Source organism: Mesocricetus auratus, unplaced genomic scaffold (assembly GCF_017639785.1).
Source record: "Mesocricetus auratus isolate SY011 unplaced genomic scaffold, BCM_Maur_2.0 Super-Scaffold_100009, whole genome shotgun sequence".
In the NCBI taxonomy this organism is placed as follows: Eukaryota; Metazoa; Chordata; class Mammalia; order Rodentia; family Cricetidae; genus Mesocricetus; species Mesocricetus auratus.
This window is the reverse complement of record NW_024429193.1, coordinates 20,337,907-20,360,829: the sequence shown is the minus strand read 5'-3', so window position 1 is coordinate 20,360,829 and position 22,923 is coordinate 20,337,907. Positions and strand designations below refer to the sequence as shown.

Sequence of the window (22,923 nt, the reverse complement as noted above, 5' to 3'; positions counted from 1 at the left end):
AACTGACTTGTGAAGCAACCTTGTTTCTTATCTAAATTTAAACTGGAAAATAAAATAAAAAAATAAAAATAAAGTAAGATAAAAAACAAAAAAACCCCAAAAAAACCAACAAAAAACCCTAAGCGTGGCAATTGATATATGTGCATGAGCATGCAAGAATGAAACCCATAGCTTTGTTTACTAATTAAAATGTGAATAATGTGTAAGAGAGAGAAAAAGGAAAGTACTTTCTTAATCTCAGGAGCAAAAGACATCCTATCCTGATAGGAACTGAAGAAGGGACCATTCCCCCCCCCCCCTCTTCTCTTTAGATTACCTAAAGAAATTTCCCTAGAATCCTACCATTCTAGAGCATTCTGTGTCATCTCATTTGCTAAAACTGGGTCATATGGCTTTATAAAACTGTCACTTTGTGAATAAATAAGACTATTGATTCGCTTAGTTCAGACAAACTTGGTCTGACTCCACTGAAAATGAAACGAACAACAAAAACCAGGACGTGGCAAAATGGCAGAAGAAGGGAGTGTTTGCTTACCGACCTACAGTGCCTTCTTCTTCTTTTAAAATTAGAAACAAGCTTTCTTCACATGTCAATCACAGGTCCCTCTCCCTTCCCTCCTCCCCCACACCCCCCTGCCAGGCCCCCCAATCTCCCACCCAATCCCTACTCGGTTCCCCAGGGACGGTGAGGCCCTCCATGGGGATCTCCAGAGTCTGTAATTTCGTTCAGGGCAGGACCTAGGCCCTCCCCTAACAGTTCAGGCTGGGAGAGCATCCCTCATTGTGGGATGGGCACCCAAAGTCCATTTGTATGTCAGGGATAAATACTACCCAAGGCCTCATAGATTAGCCTCCTCACTGACACCCACATTCAGGGGATCTGGATCAGTCCCATGCTGGCCTCCCAGCCATAAGTCTGGGGTCCAAGAGCTCCACCTTGTTCAGGTCAGCTGTTTCTGTGGGCTAAACCAGCCCAGTCTTGACCCCTTTGCTCAACAGTCCTCCCTCTTTATCACTGGGTTCCAGGAGTTCAGTTTAGTGTTTAGCTGTGGGTATCTGCCTCTGCTTCCATTAGTCACTGGATGAAAGTTCTGTTTCCCAGACTTCCTGGCCATGGGATTATAGGCAGTCACTCCCCTGATCCATGTATAAAATCCATATGTGAGTGAGTACATACCATGCTTGTCTTTTTGTGACTGGGTTACCTCACTCAGGATGGTTTCTTCTAGTGCCATCCATTTGCCTGCAAATTTCAAGATTCCATTGTTTTTTTCTGCTGAATAGTACTCCATTGTGTAAATGTACCACATTTTCTCTATCCACTCTTTGGTTGAGGGGCATCTAGGTTGTTTCCATGTTCTGGTTATTGCAAATAATGCTGCTATGAATATAGTGGAACAGATATCCTTGTTGTATGAATGTGCATCTTTTGGATATATGCCTAAGAGTGGAATTGTTGGGTCTTGTGGGAGACTGAGTCCCGTTTTCCTGAGGAATCTCAACACTGATTTCCAAAGTGGCTGTACAAGTTGGCACTCCCACCAGCAGTGGAAGAATGTTCCCTTTTCTCCACGTCCTCTCCAGCATAAACTGTCATTGGTGTTTTTGATTTTAGCCATTCTAACAGGAGTAAGATGGTATCTCAGAGTTGTTTTGATTTGTATTTCCCTGATGGCTAAGGATGTTGAGCACTTTCTTAAGTATCTCTCAGTCATTTTAGACTCCTCTATTGAGAATTCTCTATTTAGTTCTGTACCCCACTTTTTAATTGGATTCTTTGGTGTTTTGAAGACTTGCTTCTTGAGTTCTTTGTAAATTTTAGAGATGAGCCCTCTGTCGATGTGGGGTTAGTCTTGTTGACTGTGTCCTTTGCCTTACAGAAGCTTCTCAGTTTCAGGAGGTCCCATTTGTTAATTGTCCATGTCAGTGTCTATGCTACTGGAATTATGTTCAGTATCAAAATTTGTTCAAGGGTACTTCTCACTTCCTCTTCTAACAGGTTCAGTGTGGCTGGATTTATGTTGAGGTCTTTGATCCATTTGGACTTAAGTTTTGTGCATGGCGATAGACATGGATCTATCTACAGTCTTCTACATGTCAGAATCCAGTTATGCCAGCACTATTTGTTGAAGATGCTTTCTTTTTTCCATTGTATATTTTTAGCTTCTTTGTCAAAGATCAGGTGTTTGTATGTGTATGGGTTAATATCTGGGTGTTCAGTTCAATTCTATTGGCCTACCTGCTATTTTTGTGCCAATACCAAGCTGTTTTCAGGACTATAGCTCTATAATAGAGCTTGAAGTCAGGGATGCTGATGCCTCCGGCTGTTGCTTTGTTGAACAGGGTTGTTTTTGGTTATCCTGGGTCTTTTGCTTTTCCATACAAAGTTGAGAATTGTTCTTTCAAGGTCTGTGAAGAATTGTGCTGATATTTTAATGGGGATTGCATTGAGTCTGTAGATTGCTATTGGCAAGTTTGCCATTTTTACTGCATTGATCCTACCTATCCAAGAGCATGGGAGATCTCTCCATTTTCTGGTGAGATCTTTCTTTCTTTAAAGACTCAAAGTTCTTGCGATACAGGTCTTTCACTTGTTTGGTTAGCGTTACCCCAAGGTATTTTATGTTGTTTGTGGCAATTGTAAAGGGCGATATTTCTCTGATTTCTTTCTCAGACCTTTTGTCGTCTTTATAAATAGGGCTACTGATTTTCTTGAGTTAATCTTGTATCCTGCCACTTTGCTGAAGGTATTTATTAGCTGTAGGAGTTCCCTGGTAGAGTTTTTTGGGTCACTTAAGTAAACTATCATATCATCTGCACACAGTGAAAGTTTGACCTCTTCCTTTCCAATTTGTATCCCCTTGATCTCCTTTTGTTGTCTTATTGCTGTAGTTAGAACTTTGAGTACAATATTGAAGAGGTATGGAGAGAGTGGACAGCTTTGTCTTGTTCCTGATTTTAGAGGAATTGTGTTGAGTTTCTGTCCATTTAGTTTGATGTTGGCTGTTGGTTTGCTGTATATAGTTTTTATTATGTTTAGATATGTCCTGTTATCCTGGATCTCTCCAAGATCTTTATAATGAAGGGCTGTTGGATTTTGTCAAAGGCTTTTTCAGCATCTAGGAGATGATCATGTGATTTTTGTTTCACAGCTTGTTTATATGGTGGATTACATTGATGGATTTTTGTATGTTGGACGTGGTGAATGATTTTGATGTGTTCTTGGATCCGATTTGCCAGTATTTTATTGAGTATTTTTGCATCAATGTTCATGAGGGATATTGGTCTGAAGTTCTCTTTCTTAGTTGTGTCTTTGTGTGGCTTGGGTATCAAGGTTATTGATGCCTCATAAAAAGAGTTTGGTAAAGACCTTTCTGTTTCTATTGCATGGAATACTTTGAGGATAATTGGCATAAGCTGTTCTTTGAATTTCTGGTAGAATTCTGCACTGAGGCCATCTGGACCTGAGCTATTTTCGGTTGTGAGAGTTTTGATGACTGCTATTTCCTTAGGGGTTATAGGTCTATTTAAATTGCTTATCTGTTCTTGATTTAATTTTGGCAAGTGATATTTATCCAGAAAATTGTCCGTTTCCTTTAAATTTTTGAATTTTATGGAGTACAGATTTTCTTTCTTTTTTTTCTTTTTTCTTTTTGATTTTATGAGACCGTATTTCTCTGTATTGTTTTGGAGGCTGTCGGTCCATCCCGGCCTCAAACTCACAGTGATCTGCCTGTCTCTACCTCCTGAGTGCTGGGATTAAAGGTATGCACCACCACGGCCTGGCTGGAGTACAGATTTTCTAAGTATGACCTGATGATTCTCTGGATTTCTTCAGTGTCTGTTGTTATGTCCCCCTTTTCATATCTGTTAATTTGCACGTTCACATTCTGCCATTTGGTAAGTTTGGATAAAGGTTTGTCTATCTTGCTGATTTTCTCAAAGAACCAACTCTTCATTACATTGATTCTTTGTATTGTTTTCCTAGTTGATTTCAGCCCTCAATTTGATTATTTCCTGCCATCTACTCCTCCAGGGTGAGTTTGTTTCTTTGTGTTCTAGAGCTTTCAGTTGTCCTGTTAATTCTCTAGTGTAACTATTCTCCAGTTTCTTCATGTGGGTGCTCAGTGCTATGAACTTTCCTCTTAGCACTGCTTTGAAAGTGTCCCATAATTTTGGTTATGTTGTGTCTTCATTGAATTCTAGGAAGTGTTTAATTTCTTCTTTGGCCCAGGAATGGTGCAATTGGCATTATTCAATTTCTATGAGTTTGTAGGGTTTTTGCAATTTGTGTTGTTGTTGAATTCTAACTTTAGAGCTTGGCGGTCTGATAAGATACACGGAGTTATTCCCACTTTTTGTACCTGTTGAGGTTTGATATGTTGCTGAGTATGTGGTTGATTTTTGAGAAAGTTTCATGTGGCACTGAGAAGAAGGTATATTCTTTTTGTTTGGATAGAATGTTTTATAGATGTCTGTTAATACCAGTTGCATCATAGCTTCTACTAGTTTTATTGTTTTTTGTTAAATTTCTGTCTGGAGGTCCTGTCTAGAGGTGAGAGTGGAATGTTGAAGTCTCCTACTATAAGTGTGTGAGGTTTTATGTTTGATTTGAGTTTTAGTAATGTTTCTTTTATGAACATGAATTTGTATTTGGGGCATAGATGTTCAGAATTGAGACTTCATCTTGGTGGATTTCTCCTGTGATAAGTATGAAATGACCTCCTTTATCTCTTTTGATTGATTTTGGTTTAAAGTCAAATTTGTTAGATATTAGGATTGCTATCCCAGCTTGTTTCTTGTGTCCATTTGAGGTAATGTCTCTCTTTAAAGCTGAGGTTTATTTCTTGTATGAAGCAGAAGGATGGATTCTGTCTTCAAATCCATTTTGTTAGCCTGTGTCTTTTTGTGGGCGAGTTAAGATAATTAATATTGAGGGATATTAATGACCATTTATTGCTCATTTTTGTTTGTTTTGGAGTTGTTGTTGATAGAATTGTGTGTGGATTTTCACCTCTTTTTTCTTTTGACTCTTGGTAAAGTTGGCTTATCTATTGCCTATGTTTTTCTGGTTGTAGTTAACTTCCTTGGGTGGGAGTTTTGCTTCCAGAACTTTCTGTAGTGCTGGATTAGTGGATACATATTGTTTAGATCTGGTTTTGCCATGGGATATCTTGTTTTCTCCATCTATAGTGATTGAAAGCTTTGCTGGGTATAATAGTCTGGACTGGCATCCATGGTCTCTTATTGTTGGTAGAATATCTATCCAGGACCTTCTGGCTTTCAGAGTTTCCATGGAGAAGTCAGGGGTAATTCTGATAGGTTTGCCTTTGTATGTTACTTGACCTTTTTCCTTAGCTGCTCTTAATATTCTTTCTTTATTCCGTATGTTTGGGGTCTTGATTATTATGTGGTGAGGGGAATTTTTTTTCTGGTCCACCCTATTTGGTGTTCTTTAAGCTTCTTTTACTTTAACTGGCAAGTCTTTATTTAGGTTGGGAACGTTTTCTTCTATGATTTTGTTGAATATGTTTTCGACCCCTTTGAGGTGGTTTTCTTCACCTTCTTTTATACCTGTTATTCTTAGGTTTGGTCTTTTCACGGTGTCCCATATTTCCTGGATATTTTATGTTAGGGATTTGTTGGACTTAAGATTTTCTTTGATTGATGAATCTATTTCTCCTAGTGTATCTTCAACACCTGAGATTCTGTCTTCCATCTCTTGTATTCTGTTGGTTATATTTGCATCTTTAATACTTGATCACTTGCCCAGCTTTTTTATTTCCAGCATTCTTTCAGACTGTGTTTTTTTCTCTCAATATATGTTTTCACTTAAATTAGAAACGTGAATATTTCACATGTCAGTCCCAGCTCCCTTTCCTACCCCTCCTCCCTTGTCCCTTCACCAGCGCCTCAACCCCCCATCCCCCCACCCAATCCCCACATCATTTCCCAGGGAGGGTGAGGCCCTCCTTGGGGGGATCTCTAAAGTCTGTCATTTCATCCAGGGTAGGACCTAGACCCTTCCCAATATGTCCAGGGTGAGAGAGCATCCCTTTATTTGGAATGGGCTCCCAAAGATCATTCATACACCATGGTAAACACTGATATACTACCCAAGGCCCCAGTGATTTCTGTGGCCTCCTCCCTGGCACTACATTCATGGAGTCTGGATCAGTCCCCTGTTGGCCTCTCAGCCATCAGTCTGGGATTCAAGAGCTCCCCCTTATCCCAGACTGTGTTTTTTTCTTATTTTCTCTATTTCAGCTTTCTCCCCTTGCAGTGTTTGAATTGTTTCTTGTAATTTTTGCTTTGTCTTTTCCTCCCTTTCTTGCATTTTTTTTGGATTTTTTGGTTTGTTTTTTCTTCCATTTCTTTAAGTGATTTTCTCATATCCTCTTCGAGGGCCTCTATCATTTTCATGAAGTTGTTTTTAGGGTCGTTCTCTTCTGCTTCATCTGCATTGGGGTGTTCAGGTCTTGCTGGTGTAGAGTCTCTAGACTCTGGTGGTGTTGTATTGGTTTTTCTGTTGCTGAGTGTGTTTTTTTATTGCCTCCTTCCCATCACTTCTTCCAGTGGGTGCAGAAGGAGTCTCTTTCTCTCCTGGTGGATACGTGATCACGGCTCCCTTCCAGTGGGTACAAGCAGGTCCAATACTCTGCTGGCTCTCCTCTTGCATGGATAGAGGTGGTCCTAGTACCAGAGCCTTGCCAGTCTTTGGGTAGGCTGGACCCTGTCGGGATGGAATCCTCAGTGTGCAGTCCCCAGATCTCCAATGGTTCTATGCAGGGCACCAGAAGGCATGCTTACCTTGCCTGTCCCATGGGTGGAGAATGGGACTTGGACGCTGGCAGTCTCTGGGTGAGCTGACACCCTTTGGGATGGGATGTGCACTGTGCAGTCCACAGGTCATAGATGGTTGCCTGCAGGGCACTGGAAGAAGGGCTGGAGACAGGTCCAGGCCTACCTAGTCACGTGGGCAGAGAAAGGGACCAGGATGCAGGCAGACCCTGGGTGGTTGACTCCCACTGGAATGGGAGCCACAGTACGCAGTACCCTGGCCTTGTCCAGTGTTTTCTTATAAAGAGGAGAGCCAGTGAGATACTGACCCAGGCCAGCAGGTTGTTTTTCAGGGACAGAGAAGATAAAGATGTTAGGAAAGCTAGGACTGGGGGTCTTGTACAAGCTTTGTCTTCTATACAGTTTGCAGGGGGAAATTGGACAGTCAGCAGCAAGCTATCATACAATGGGACAAAGTCAGCAGGAAGGTAATCAAGCAATGTCACACAAAGGGAACCCTGGATATCTCAAGTTCATCTCACAGAGCACACAGCCAGCTGCCTTGGGACTGATAACTACAGCCCTATAGGGTGAATTAGGGTTAAAAAATTTGCAATGGTTGGCAACCAAGCTATGTATGTCATTATTTATTTATTCTCTTGAAGTTCTGAGCTAGCAATGTAGCTCAGTGTTAGAGCACTTGCCTAGTGAGTGCAAGATTCCGGGTTCAACCCTCAATCCTCCCCTACTCTAGAAAACTATTAAGGCATAATATCACGTTCCTATGCTGTCATTTATTTCTAAGAATCATTAGTAGCTTATCCTCAGTATCTAGAATCCTTGAATTTCAGTTCATGAATGATAGTCTAATGCTACAGGATCTCTTGTTATTATATAAAGTATTTCAACAACTCATTTGAAACCGCAGCTACGTCCTATAGCAGGGTAACCACACATTCCCAGTTCATCTGTTATACTTCTAAAATTATTACAAGTGCCTCTTCTCACTCTTAAAAGTGTCCTTGATCAGTCACTCATGAGTCCTCTCAATCCTTCTGGGCACCCACATACATAGTGTTATATAAAAGCAGAAATGCTTCCCTATATAGCTCATATGAATATATTTGAATAAAATTACATCTCTGTAAGTGTTTCCTATGGTATTTTTCCTATGAATAGATTAGCTATTTCTCACTCTCCCACCCTGTATCATGCCGCTATGGTTTGGATCTTAAATGTACTGCAAGTCCCAGCTGTTGATGTTGAAGGCTTGGTGTTTTGGGAAGTAGTGGGAAGTTGTACCTTTGGGAACATGCCCTTGAAGGAGATGCTGTGACCCTGGCAACTCATCTCCTTTATTCTCCGATTTCCTCCCCCCGTGAGGCGAGCAGCTTCCTCTGCCAAGCCCCTCTTCTCCACCCACCCACGATGCTCTGTCTCATCACAGTCCCACAGATACCTGTGCAGAGTGACGACGGACCATAGCCCCTGAAATTGAATAACAACTAAATCTTTCTCTTACGGTGCCCCCCCACCACCCCAAGTATTTGTTAAAGTGACAGAATACTGATTAATACACATGCAACACAATGTCATCAGTAGCCCATATAATCTGATCACATTTATAATTTCCATTGTTCCCATTTAACTCTAAGTCAAGAGCAGCAGAGTCAATGATGACTGGTAATGCTCTGTGAATGAAGGAATTCTGGGGTAAAATATAACACCCCATTCCTAGATGCCCATATCTGTTAACAATGACCCAGTGACTCCTGGGACATGTCACTTCTCACAGAAGAACGTATAAGCAATGGAAATGTCTCTTTTTTAGTATCATAGGATTTCAATGAGGAATAAGCATTACCAAGCATTTCTCGCTCGTGAGTGGACAGCCTGGATGTTCATAAACACCTCATACTTATAAGATCAGAGGCCCCATGCAGCTGAAATAACATCCACCAGGAATATGTGACAATGTTTCTATGTCACATAACATATAGTGGCTTTGACTGGAGAGATTGCTCAGAGATTAGGCTCACTGGCTGCTCTTCTAGAGGACCCAGGTTCAATTCCCAGCACTCATATGGCAGCTCTCGCCTGCCTGTCTCTAGTTCCAGGGGACCTGACACCCTCACACAGACGTACATGCAGGCTAAACACCAATGCATGTAAAATGAATTTAGAAAAATCCAGTGGCTCCACTTGATAAAAGAATATTAATAGTCCAGTATTTTCTTTCAAACATTATATTTTAGTACCTAACAGTATTATAAACTTGGTGGTACTATTGCCTATATTTAATTTTGCAATGAGGAATAAAACTATGGATAATATCCTAGAAGCATTGGTTTTTGACTTTCATGACAAAATACATTGTTCCCTCCAAAAGGTCATCATTAGAACTTGTGTTAAAAAACTCCATTAGTTCACTAGAAAGTCACTCTTCATTTGAAAATTGTGGGGAAGCTCTGCTGGCTTCATGTGACTTTTGGGAAAAATTTAGAACCCTCTATAAAGGAATAAATAGTTGTATAAACAGTTTATTGCTCCAAGAAAATTGGATTAAATATTTCCATCCCGTTTGCTTCCCTTTTTCATTTTCGTCTGGGTCACGTGTGTGAAATGATCTCATTTAAGCATCGTCTTGAACCAGCACATACAGATTCTTGTTCCATTTGCTCTGATTTTGATCACCGCCTATGAATTTTTCCCAAATTGTCCTATTTATGATATAGTTTATAATTACTTCTCTTTACGAAAGTGATCTTGAGCCTCTGGTCAATTTTTAACAACTGGCAGGATACACAAACAAGGAATGGCATTGGATGGTGAGTCCCTCATCCATGAAAGCAGACTGGGGCTTTAACAAGGATTTAAAACTGTAAAACCATCTTTGAGAAAAAAAAATCACAATTACATTTCAGATGTGTAAAACATGTTTATTGAGCCAACGTCTCTTCACCACCCCTGGGGAAGCTACCAGGGACTGTGAAAAGAGCGTGTACACCAAGTGTGCCCCATAGGCAGTATTCGTAAGGTAGTGCTCAGAGCAGAGTTAGACCAGCGATGGCACATTTATCTCTAATCACTTTGCCCACTAAAACTCTAGAACTGAAAGTCATTCTCTTGGGCTCAGTGCTAAAATATCCCTTTAGCCCAGAGAAAACCCAGCTCTCAAATGTATTCCTCAAGGGAAGATCATCTAAGTTTCCTTGGTAACAACTGTGACACTTCACAGTCCTTGATGCCTGCACGCTCTCTCTCTCCACTGCAGAAACAAAGACAGCCAGACCAAACAGCCATGTAGGTCACCAGTCACAAACAAGGCCTATGTAAAGCTGAGAACACCACAAAGTTGTTCTACAAAATGGTGACATTGGTTTCTCAAAAATGTATGTGAAGATCAGCCTTATTAAATCAGGAAATGATCCTTAAGTGGACATTTATTGAATTATTATTTTCCACTTGCTTGAACTTATTGTAACCTCCACTTTACCCTCCAGCTTATTTACTATTAGGTCTTTGGAACAGATTCTGAATAGGACCAAAAATCCAAGACTTTAAATAATTTTATGATTTTTTGTTTGTTTGTATTTTGAGATAGTCTTACTATGTAACCCAAGCTGATTTTAATCTCATGATCCTGTCATCTCTATCTTCTGAGACCAGTTGTAGGCAGGGCTGACCATGCTGGCTGGGAAGGCTAAGATTTTAATCTTTTTGCACAAGGGCTGGTATCACTTATACATAGCATAGGTACAGATTTTAGAAGTACTACTCAAGTAATTTTGAGAAATGTGTATCTAAATGCAAGACATTTATATAAATTTTAAATTGTAATTACTTTATCTTTAGTATGAAATGGCCTCACTGAAATCATTTTATGTAAGGTCATATTTTTAGCTTTCTTGAATAGCATATTAAGATATAGCTGAAGAGAAAAGTGCTGAACTAGAAGGTATGCTTGAAAAACTTACCTAGACTATGCACCTACATTAAAAAATGTACTAAGAGACTAAGGGGTGTTGGGGTTGCACATTCATAACATTTAAAGAATTCTTAAAGCAATTATTAAAATACAAACTGCTTTTAAAAATGGGCAAAGAATTTCAAAAGGACATATGCAAATGTTCACTAAGAGCTGGAGATGGGCAGTAGTGCATAGTGTACCTTGTCTGTAATCCCAGTATTTGGGTGGTAGAGGCAGGAGGATCAAATTCAAGGTCAGTGTAGTGAATCTAAGGTAAGCGTGGGTTACACAAGGCCCTATCTGAATAAACAAAAAGCAAATGCTACATGAAAAGAATTAACAAAGTTTGACCTTTAGAGAAATTCACATTAAAATCACAACGTGATACAGCTTCTTCGCCACTATGATTACTGGAATAACAACAACAAAAAAAAGTAGAGGAATTGGAGGTCTCATTCATTGCTGGTGAGACTGAACATGGTGTATCTGCAGACAGAATAAGAGATGCGGGCTCAAAACATCAAACTTGGGGTTACCATTGACCTGTGTCTCCACCCCTGTGTGCATCCAAGGAAAAAGGAGTGTAAGTCCTCACAAAGCTAGTATGTGAGCATTTATAACAGCAGTATTCAAAATAGCCAGAAAAACGTAGAAAGCCCACATCCATGATCGATGAACGGATAAACGAGAAGGTATGCTCCACACAGTAGGGTGTCAGATGGCATAAAAAGGTGAGAAGCCCTGGCACATGCTACATCCTGGGTGTGCCCCCCACAGGCCAGTCACAACTGACCACACTCTGTGTGATCCCAGTTAGATGATACACTCAGCACAGGTGAAGCTATAGATCTGGAGAGTAGATTGATGTCCTTCAGACTTCAGCGTGAACAAAGAGCAAGGAGAGACAGGAAGTACTAACAAGCCACAGTTTATATTTAGATGCCACAAATGTTCTCTAACTAGACTATATAACTGAGAATATATACTTAAGTATGAGAGAGCTGTAATTTTACACGTATAAATTTTATATATACCAGTAAGGCTGTCTCAAAATGTGACAGACAAAACAGAAGAAATCTAGAATATGGTCTATTTTTCCCTAGGTAATAAAGGACACCTTAAACTGTCCCCAATAACAACGGAAGTTACTGGTAACATTTTGTGTATTGGTCTTTAACTGCCATAATTAACAATTTCTGTTTACTGAAAACGCCGTAAGGAAATTGAAGGGAGAAGCCAGTCTTGGGATGTTCGCAACACAACATCTGTCTACTCATAGTGAAATGAGAAACACTTTGTATTCTGGTCACACACACCATTGTTCTCAAGCCAGCTGATTGCTTCGTGGGGAGAGGTCAGGGCTGGAAGGTGTGACTGAGCTGCAGTGTGGCTGGGCCCGTGTGCAGGAAGAAGGTGCAGGGGGCAGTGAGAACCCCTTGTTCCCGGTGTTAGAGCAAGGCGGCTTACTGAAGTAAGTTTTTCCCAACTAGGAGGCTCTTCTGACCTTAGGGCCTCTCTATGACCCCAAAGGCCACCATCCCTGCCTCAGTGTACAACTCCCAGGGAGCAGTGGGCCTCTCACAGATTGCTCACAAATGGTCCCATTTTGTTGTGCCCAGGACCATCACACTCATATGTCCCTTCAGCTTTGAAGGGAAATGTTCCTTTAACAAATGCCATCTGTTGCTGGGCACCACTGTTTGGGATGGTTGTGCCATTTTGTACTCTTAGTAGAACTACAAAGGAATTACAGTTACTTCACTATCTCGCCAAGACATTGCCAGATTTTAAGATGTTGGCATCAGTGAGACCAGTTAGTAGACATATCATTTGGCAGTGAGTCTACCCTTAGCTATGTCCTCGACATACACCTAGCACTGACACATGTTAAAGGAAGTCTAGGGCGTGTGCACCAGGAGACAAAACATCCATAGCAGTGTTATTTGAGAAACTCATATACTGCAAACCACCACAGTGCCCAATGGATGCTTTAACCTGCTCACATGGCAGTAAGACCACGGAATAATACAGAATTGCTTTACAAAAACTCTGATGGGAAGAACATATCTAGCCATGTATGCATGAAATTCCAAGCCTTACAAAAAGATATTTATTAGTAATAAATACATACCTGATAAAAGTAAAGATAAGCCAGAAAGAGTTAATATGAATTTTAAGATAGCAAGCTAACAATCTTTGTTTAAGCAGTGAAGTTTATTTAACCATGAACATGTACATTGGAAACATCAGCCATTAGTTTTATCTTGTAGATTGGCTATCAGAAGAATTTATTTATCAATTATAATGGTTATACTCATCTTAAAGTCTTCTGTGTCCAAAGTCTTCCCTGTCATCCCTGTTGCCCCACCTTTTCGCTATTTTTGAAATACGGTATCATTCTAAAGCACAGTCTGAGTGCAAACTTATAGCATGCTTCATGCTTTCAGCCTCCAAGTATCTACAGGTATCCCTCCCCACGTACGAACCTGTGGCCACCCCCAAACTGGCGTGGTCAGTGACACAGGTACCTAGTAAGATCTCTCCCTACAGTGAGCCATCATGCCTGGTGAAATTTCCCCTTTTCTAAGGACGTCAATTATATTGGCAGAGAATCTTCACTCACTCCTGTTTTACCCTGATTACTTTGTGAAGACTGTCCCCAGTCAAGGCTTCATTCTACCCCCTTGATTACTGGGCCTTAAGAGATGTCCTATGATATCTTATTGAGGGAGAAATCACTTACCTGAGAAGCCAAGAAAGCCAAGAACCAAAGGTCTGCATGATGCTCTCCAGGCTGCAACCAGAACCTAGAAGAGAAAGGGTCTCCTTCCCCAGCTCTTTTATACCCTGTACGTTCTATGACCTGTGACCGGTCAGCACTATGGGTATGTAGATCTCTCCCTACACATAATAATGTTGGGTTTATTTTTATTGGGTGAGCTTAAGATTTCTTTGGGGCTTTGGAGAAGCCAGCTTGATGCCTGAATCTGGAAGCTAGTGGGCGGGTGCTGAGGACTCAAGGTGTTCTGTTGACAGTTACGAGGATAGAGGTGGTAACTGAGTCTATGGGATACTTGGGGTCTTTTGAGAAGAGGGTAACAGGTAAGAGGGATGTCTGAGAACAGGGTTCCTGATGAGAGGGACAAACCCATCAAGCCCAGGGAGTATACAAGACAGGAAGAAGACAGGTCTAGAAGGAGAAAGGGAATGACTTGTGTGGAGTGTCATGAGCTGATGACTGAGGAGGGATTTTGAATGTCACTAGCAGAGTCCTTGGATAGAGTGACATCGATGGAAACTAGATTTGCCTAAGTGGTGCAGTAAGTGGAAGATGAAGTAGCCAAAGGCTGCAGAACACTCTTCAAAACCCTGGATGTGAACGGGGGGGAGTCCTAGCTGAGAAGTAGAGGTCATAGTGGGTTCCAGAGAGAGTTGTCTCGATTATCTTTAAGATGGGAATGTTAGGGCATGTTAGAATGCTGATTCAAAGGTTTGGAATAGCTGAGGGTTGAAGACAGAAAAGGGACAGGTATTGGTTGTGGCTCTGAGCATAACAGTCCAGAGCCTGGGGAGAAGAGCCTCTTCTCTTACAAAGGAAGGGAAGAGGAGAGTGGGTGTAGCTCTCAGCTCACTGCCTGGACAGTAGAAGGTTGGGAGTGGACCGTCCCATGGCTCCTATTTTGCCTGTGTTACAGGAAGCAGAGCGTTCTCCTGAGAGTAAGTGAAAGACTAAATGACTAAAGGACTGAAGGTTCAAAGGAGTCATTATAACCAGCAAACTCATGAGCTATAGAAAGGCAGAATATTGAGAGAGCAAGATGGCTCAGTCGGTTAAGGCTCTTGCCACCAAGGCTGACAGCCCACATTTAACCCCAGGGCCCACGTGGTGGAAGGAGAGAACCAACTCTCATAAGTTGTGGTCTGACCACCACACATGAGCTGTGGCATGCATACCTTCAACCCTCACTCACCAAAACAAATATGTAAAAATGTAATAAAACTTTTAAAAAGCAGAATGTGGATTCTGGGATTATAGAGAACCTAATGATGGTGATATTATGGGATTTTTTTCAGTGAAATCAGAAAGGCATAATAAGACTAACTTACACGTCCCAGTTTTCTGCAGCTGAGTTCAATAAGCCTTAATTCATAGTCATTTTCCAGTCCCGTGGCAATGGAGGTGGAGTGGGTAACCACTTGCCATTCAGGGACCCTGATTCCCTTTGTCTAGTGGCTTTTCCATGTTCTAGAGCTGTAGTGTATTTTCTTGTACCCTGAAAGAGTGTATAAAAGGAGAAATCGTGCAGAGTATATTGAGGGGGAGTTTTGAGGGTCAAGTCTGGCAGTGGGTGACAGAATTTCTGGTATATACCATAAACCAAAGTTTAATACCACTGCCCCCACTAAGTGCAAGAATGGCTTGGGTACTTGCTAGAATGTCAAAAAAGAACACCAGTAAGCAAATATTACAGATTCACACAGTCTCTGTGCCCTAGTGTTCCAATGCTATGAAGGCCACACCTACTCCAACAAGGCCATACCACCTACTCCCTCTCAAGTAGCGCCACTCCCTAGTGACCAAGCATCCAAATAGATGAGCCTATAGGAGCCATCCCTATTCAAACCACCATGGTTATTAGTGGCCTTGTTGCAGAAAGTGTGTCACTGGTAGTGGGCTTTGAGGTTTTACATGCTAAAGCCAGGCCCAGTGACTCTCTCTCTCTCTCTCTCTCTCTCTCTCTCTCTCTCTCTCTCTCTCTCTCTCTCTCTCTCTCTCTCTCTCTCTCTCTTCCTGCTGCCTGTGGATTCAGATGTAGAACTCTCAGCTCCTTTTCCAGCACCATGTCTGCATAAGTGTTGCCCTGCTTCCTGAAACTGTAAACCATACCCCATTAAATGCTTTCCCTTATAAGAGTAGCCATGGTCATGGAGTCTCTTCACAGCAATGAACACTGACTAGGACACCCTGGTTGAGGGACTTAGGGCCCTAAGAAGTTAAGCAACTTATCTAAAGCCACATATGTGATAAGCAACTGAGCTGGCATACAGTCTCTTCCTTCTGTGCTGGAGATCTTGCCTACTACAAAAGCAGAGACATATCAACTCCTATTCAACAAGATAAGAGATGCAGACATCAGTATCAGATGCTTGTGAGGATGGGATGCTTACATTCCATCATAAGGGCCGACAGTCAGGAAAGTCTTTACAGTCGCTGGCTAGAGCACAATGTTAGGGCTGGGTTTTATCTCAGCTCCATCTCTCCTGAGCTGTTTACGTTTGGAAAGGTTATTTACCTGCTTGTGCTTGTTTTTCTGGTCTGTAAGATGGGATCACTAACACTTGTCTATATAGAGCTGTATAGAATTAAGTAGGTTAATATGAATATCTGTTATTACTTCTAAATTACTTCTGAAATAGATGGTTTGGCACAAATAGCATTCTGTTGTGGGGGAAGCACAAAAAACCCAATATTTCTAAATGATGAATTTGGGAAGTGGGGTGCGCTCAGAGAACTGCTGATTTTTCAATTTGGCTAAGACAAAGAGCTAATATTGGGCACCAAAGACACACAGATTAGAATGTTCATGTAGGTTCAAAGAGAATGTGGAACGTTTAAAGGTTTGGGGCTTGTGATGACATTAGAACATTACTTTTAACTTTTATATGTATGTGTATGAATGTGCCTGTGTGAATGTGTGTCACATGTGTGTGGGTACCTCTGAAGGCCCAGAAAAGATATCAGAGGCACTGGGGCTAGAATTACAAGGGGTTGTGAGCTGCCCACATGGGAGCTGGGCCATCTGCAAGTGCACTGTATTTCTAAGCCATCAAGCCATCTCGTTAGTCCCCAGAATGCTTTTTTCCTAAGAATGATTTCCTATGTCAGGCAAATGTATTGAGCAGATGAAAAAATGTCTCAGTCTACTTGGTAGTTATATTTCTCAGGAGAAATTAATAATATAACCTTGTGCTTCATAAATCTATCTACCCGCTGACCTACCCAACAATGAAATGCTTATCACATTAACCCGCACTTCATTCCACACGGAGCCCGGGAAGACTGAGCACACACAAATGGAGCAGGTAAATAATACATGAAAACGCAATAACATAAAGAATCCATCAGAAGGTGGTTTTCTAGGATTAGGATCTAAAATAAGATTCAGAATCCAACTAATTGTGCATTCCCTCGGCCTTCTGAAAGCACAGACATAAAAGGAATGTGAACCATGCAATTCTTATTACCTTATAACAATTCTAACATCTTTTGGCAAAACTGACTTTTTCTTCCTGGAGCCCAGTGGGAAAATAGCATGTACTTTCTGTTAATGTCCAGTTTTTTTTAGGAAACGAAAAGTCAACCTCCATACAGTCATTTTTGGTGACTCATCGTCAACAGCAGCTCCCCAAGGCCCTGAGTCTGATGATTTCTTTGACTCGGTAGAAAACATTTTCTCAACCTACATCTGGAGTTTATATTGAAAGCATCCTCCCAAAGGACCCCATGTTGAAAGTCTGGCTGCCAGCCTGGGGCACCACTGGCAGACTGTGGGGCCTGTAATAGACAGGAGAGGAAGTTAGATCTTTCTAGAGCCCTTGAAGGGGATCTTGGAGCTCATGCCATTTCCTTCTCTCTCTTTGCCTCCCAGCTGCCATGAGGACAGTTTCTTCTTCATTGCACTATGGCATGTTAATGCTTCCTCATAGGTCAGTGCTGGCCAAGTGGGTACTGGGAACTGACCTTGAGTCCTCTGGAAGACCAGCCACTGCTCTTAGACACTGCTGCATCTCCAGCCTCCACTCCCCGTTGTGAAAATTAGATTGTCTTAGGTATTTTGTCACAGTGAACGGAAGTTCACTAATACAGTACAATATAATGCAATGCAATAAATGCGACACACCACGATATAATAGATGTATATTCTGGATCTCCAATTAATGAACACATAAGTTGCTTCCAGTTTTCCAGTACTATAAACAGTACTGCAGAACGTCCTAACATGTATTTCCTTGAGAGGTGTGCAAACACTTCTCTAGGGAAAATAGTCGTAAATAGAGCTGCTGGATTATGAAGGATGAATAGCCTTATCAAGTAATGTCTAATTACTCTTTGAATCGATTGAACTAGTTTGCACTCACTTCCACAGACCAGCAGAGAGTTTTAACAGGTGGTGCCAGAACATGTTTTAAAGAAGATGCAGTAGCTAAGATGGTAACCATTGTCCCTGCACCACTGCCCATGAAGGGTTTTATCTTTCAAGCATTTCTTGGCTGTCAGGCATGGTCTTCCTTCTGTGAAATATCTGAGCAAATTATATAATATTTTTATACCTGTCCATTTATGTGTGAGGGTCATCCGTGTTCTTCTGGTAATACAATTTAGGGCCAGATGCGTTTTAAATACATTCTGCCTGTGACATGCTTAGAAAAGGATTCGTGATGGTATTACTTTCTTGGAGTTTTTAAAGGTTGTCAAGCCGATATCACACAGAAAAAATGATAAAAGGATGAGTGTAACTTCTGAGCCAGTTTTAAAGATTTATTTTCATTATTTTTATTTATGTGTATGTGTAGAATGTAGTTTTTTTTCTTGCCAGTTGCCTGGGCTCTGCTGCGTTGCAGTCCCCCAAACAACACACAGGAGGCTATATTAATTATGAAGCTGTTGCTGGGCGGTGGTGGCGCAGGCCTTTAATCCCAGCACTCGGGAGGCAGAGGCAGGCGGATCTCTGTGAGTTCGAGGCCGGGCTGGACCGATAGCCTCCAAAACAATACAGAGAAACCCTGCCTCGTAAAAACCAAAAAAAAAAAGTATTTTATTTTAATATTTATATAGGCAAATACCATTTCCCCCCCCCCAAAATTATGAAGCTGTTGGTCGTTTGCTTGGTTTCTTACTGGCTATCTCTGACTTAAGTATTTATCCCATAATTGTTAATCTAAGTATTTCTCTTACCGGAGAAAAGGGTCCGGACCTCTTACTCCTGTTGCAGCTACATCATGTCTGACTCTGCCTCTCTTTCCCAGAATCCTCCTTGACTCCTAGTCCCACCTATCTTGCTTCCCTATTGGCCAACAGTGCTTTATTCAACAACCAATAAGAGACAGATCTACGGAATTACATCTCCCATCATGTACATTTGTGCATGTATGTGCCTGTGAGTACAGGTGCCTGCAGAGGCCAGAAGAGGACATTGCATCCCGGAGCTGGGGTTACAGGCAAGCCGTGCGATGTGGGTGGTGGGAGACACGCTCAGGTTCTCTGTAAGAGCAGTTTGCCCTCTCATCCACCGAGCTACCACTCCAGCTCCTGAAGCCAGTTTTAAAGAGTTGAATAATTCAATATATGTTATGGATCATCACTTAGTCAGTACTGAATTAGATCATTGCCTTACACCATATGCCATTATAGATTCCAGATGAATCGAGAGGTTAATTGTCAAGAGTGAAAGCATATAATTATCAGAAGAATATAAAATTGAACACTTACTTATCTTCTAAGAAAAAATGGAAAGTTTAATGGGAAAAATTTAATTAAGAATTTTACATAGTTTCCTCACGTGGATCTTTGCTATGGAAAAGTCTTTCCCTGAGAGGAGACACACTGAGAAGCTGAGAGAGCTACAGTGTGGAGATAAGAAGGGAAGAGATTTGAGTCTAGTTTGTACAATTTAAGGAGAAAGATAATATGGGGAGATAATGGACAGTTTTACCTTCTCTCTACAGTGTTTTCACATTTGATTATTCATTAATATCTGCCCACTTGAGAGGGCTCGATGATTAAGAGCACTTGTGCAATGATGAAGGCTTGACTTCAGAGCCAAGCACCCTCAAAACTAGCCAAGCCTTGTGTCACACACGCTTGTAACCCCAGCACTGTTGGGGAAACAGGAGAATTTCAAGGGCTTCCTGACTACCAGCCTTGTAAGAAACTGAGAGATCCAGCATCAGGGAGAGACCCCGCCTCAAAGGAATAAGGTGGACAGTAATTGAGGAAAATATAGTGCCCTCCTCTGGCCCCCAAGCACACGTTCAGGCACACCTGCATACACACACACACACACACACACCACTCACATAATACATACACATACACACACACAATGTACTTCACACACACACACATACACCACTCACACCATACATCACACACACATACTACTCACACAATACATACACATACACACACACACCACACTTCACACACACACACCACTCACACACACACACACTATACTTCACACACACACATCACTCACACCATACATCACACACACACACCCCCACTCACACTCACACACATAATACTTCACATACACACCATACATCACACACACATACCACTCACACTCACACACACATCTATCACCACACATACATAGACTTCTTAGTATGGAAGAAAATATGTACTTTTGAAAGTAACTCGAAGGCTTTAAAGTAGGTTAAAGAAACTCTTGAAAATCATCTTTAAAAATATGACACTCATCTTGATTTGAAAACAGGCAAAGGTGCTGGCTATAAAAATATGCAGTTCATTAAAAAAATGAAAGTGGCCAGCAGGCATAATGAAATATATTTTATTTCACTGGCAATCAGAGAAATACAAATTAAATAGTTATGAGCTATCACAGTGGCCAGCGAGACTGGCGAAGATGAAAAGAAGGCAAGAGTGATAACATGCCGCACAGGCAGAGGGCTTCCGAAATGTGTATAACCAGGACCACTCGAAGCCAGACAACCGCTGTTAAGGGAGTTTGGCAAAGACACCAGAAGACTTTAAATGACCCCAAAACTTTGTATCATCATTTTCCCCCAAGAAAATAACGAAATAAGTACACCAAGATTTTGAAAATGTAAAGAATAACTGTCTAATATTCATCACAGAGGAGAGGCTCAATAAGAGGGGACATCCATGGAATTGGAATGCTGTTTCATTATTTCAGACAGTTATCTCCAATTTACTTCAAGTGGGAAGGTGGTCACAGAATGACAGACTACAACAGGATCTATGTTACCATCAAGTTTTTACAAGTGTGTGTAATTGGGCATGGGCATGTGTGCATTTACAAACAAAACAAACAAACTGGAAAGAAATATCCTCTTGTACATTTTAAGGCATCTTATTCTGAATAGTGGGCTGCAGATGATTTAGAGGTGTTTTATTTCTTTGTAAGTTCATTATTTGGTTCTTTTTTAAAAAAGATTTATTTATTTATATTATATATACATTGTTCTGTCTGCATGTATTCCTGTGGGCCAAAAGAGGGCACCAGATCTCATTATGGATGGTTGTGAACCATCATGTGGTTGCTGGGAATTGAACTCAGAACCTCTGGAAGAGCAGCCAGTGCTCTTTTTTTTTTCAGTTTAAATTTAGATAAGAAACAAGGTTGCTTCACAAGTCAGTTCCAGGGCCCTCTCCCTTTCCCTCCCCTCCTCCCGTGCCCTCCCCTCAACCCCCCCCCCATTATCCCCTCATTTCCCCAGGGAGGGTGAGGCCCTCCATGGGGGTGTCCATAGTCTGTCATTTCATATAGGGCATGGCCTAGACCCTCCCCCAAGAGTTCAGGGTGAGAGTGCACCTCACATTGTTGGATGGGAGTCCAAAGTCCGCGTGTATACTCGGGATGGGTACTGATCTGCTGCCCAAGGCTCAATAGATTACCTAGGCCTCCTCACTGACACTCACATTCGGGGGTCTTGATCAGTCCCGCAGCCAGTGCTCTTAACCTCTGAGCCATCTCTCCAGCCCTCATTATTTGGTTCTAAAAAAATGATTTATAAGGGCTCGATATAAGGGCTAGAGATGGTTCAGTGAGAAAGAACACTGGGTGCTCTCCCAGGTTCAATTCCCAGCATCCACACAGTGACTTAATAACTGTCTATAATGCCAGGTCCAGAGGAGCCAGAACCCCTTTCTAGCCTCTGTGGGGACCAGGCTTGCACCTAGTGCTTGAAGGCAAAAAACAGTTATACACAGGAAAAACATAAAATTAAAAGTTCCATATGTTAACTATATTTAGTTTATACTCAGAAAAACCCAATGCTAAACGAACCTCAATCTTCTGTGCCTTCACCCTTTGTGATATTTCAGATCCTACACTTGTTTACTTCGTGTCTATTAGACTTTGCGGGGTTTGATGCAGCTCAGTCCGTGACAGAACCCGAGCCCAGCATAAGGGGATGAATGGACGAGTCTGGGTAAAACTGATCCTCTCCCTATGGATCAGCGAATGCACCTGCAGTGTGGAAATATGAAGACTGTCTCAGAAGGTTATTGGGTGAGAAGCTGAATGTGTACGAGGCCCCCTAACTTCAGGGCCCGGGGAAGCTCATACTATGAAGCTCTCATCTCGAGGGTTGGATGGGATGTATGGTTACTCTCCGCAGGGTCATCATATGTGAAGCCCACCTTTATGCTGGGGAGATCAAAACTTGGTGTTGAGCTGCGGCTTTTATATGTATGTAAAAGTTTAAAAAATGACTGGATTTGTTACTGCACATTTATAGCTATTCTGATGGTGGGCTGGTCATTTTTATAAGAGTAACAAAATGGCGCTGGAGAAATGTCTCAGCCGCTGACAGCACCAGCTGCTCTTCAGAGGACCTGGGTTCAGTTCCCATCTCCACATGGTGGCTCTCAGCCATCTGAGCTCCAGTCTAGGGGATCCCATGCCCTCCTTGGGATTCCATGGGCACCAGGCCATGCACATGTTGTATATACATATGTGTAGGCAAAACACTCATACATATAAAGTAAAATCAAGAAAAAGAGCAATGAAGTAAAAATACGTAATTAGTAAACAATTATCTATTTCATACATTGTTTCCTCATTTCATGCTTATTTCTGTAGACAGTAATTCCTCATCTTATGAGGATTTTTTTTCTTTTGCCTGATTTACGGTTAACTGCTAGTAAATACTTGAGTTAAATTTAAATATTTTATTCAAAACATACACAAATTGCACATTTTAATTTTAAGAGTATGCTACTGAATATCTAAAAATTCAGTTATTTTATGTTAAAAGGATGTTTCCTTCTTAGATACTTGCATATATAAATTACAATGCATGATAACTTTCAAAATCAGATTTAAATATGACTGACTTTTGATTTCTTGAGTAAACTTGACCCAATTACATTAAATATTTTCTTAAAAATAAAACCCTTT

General features: G+C 41.3%; 1 long non-coding RNA gene across 1 annotated transcript in view; it reads left to right on the top strand.

Moving 5' to 3' along the window:
* Nucleotides 1–22,495, top strand: part of LOC110343073 — a 73,897-nt gene extending 51,402 nt beyond the window's left edge. Inside the window, exon 4 of the long non-coding RNA XR_002385276.2 lies at nt 21,846–22,495. This is a non-coding gene — a long non-coding RNA (uncharacterized LOC110343073). The remainder of the gene's footprint in view (nt 1–21,845) is intronic.
* The last annotated feature ends 428 nt before the right edge of the window (nt 22,496–22,923 follow it).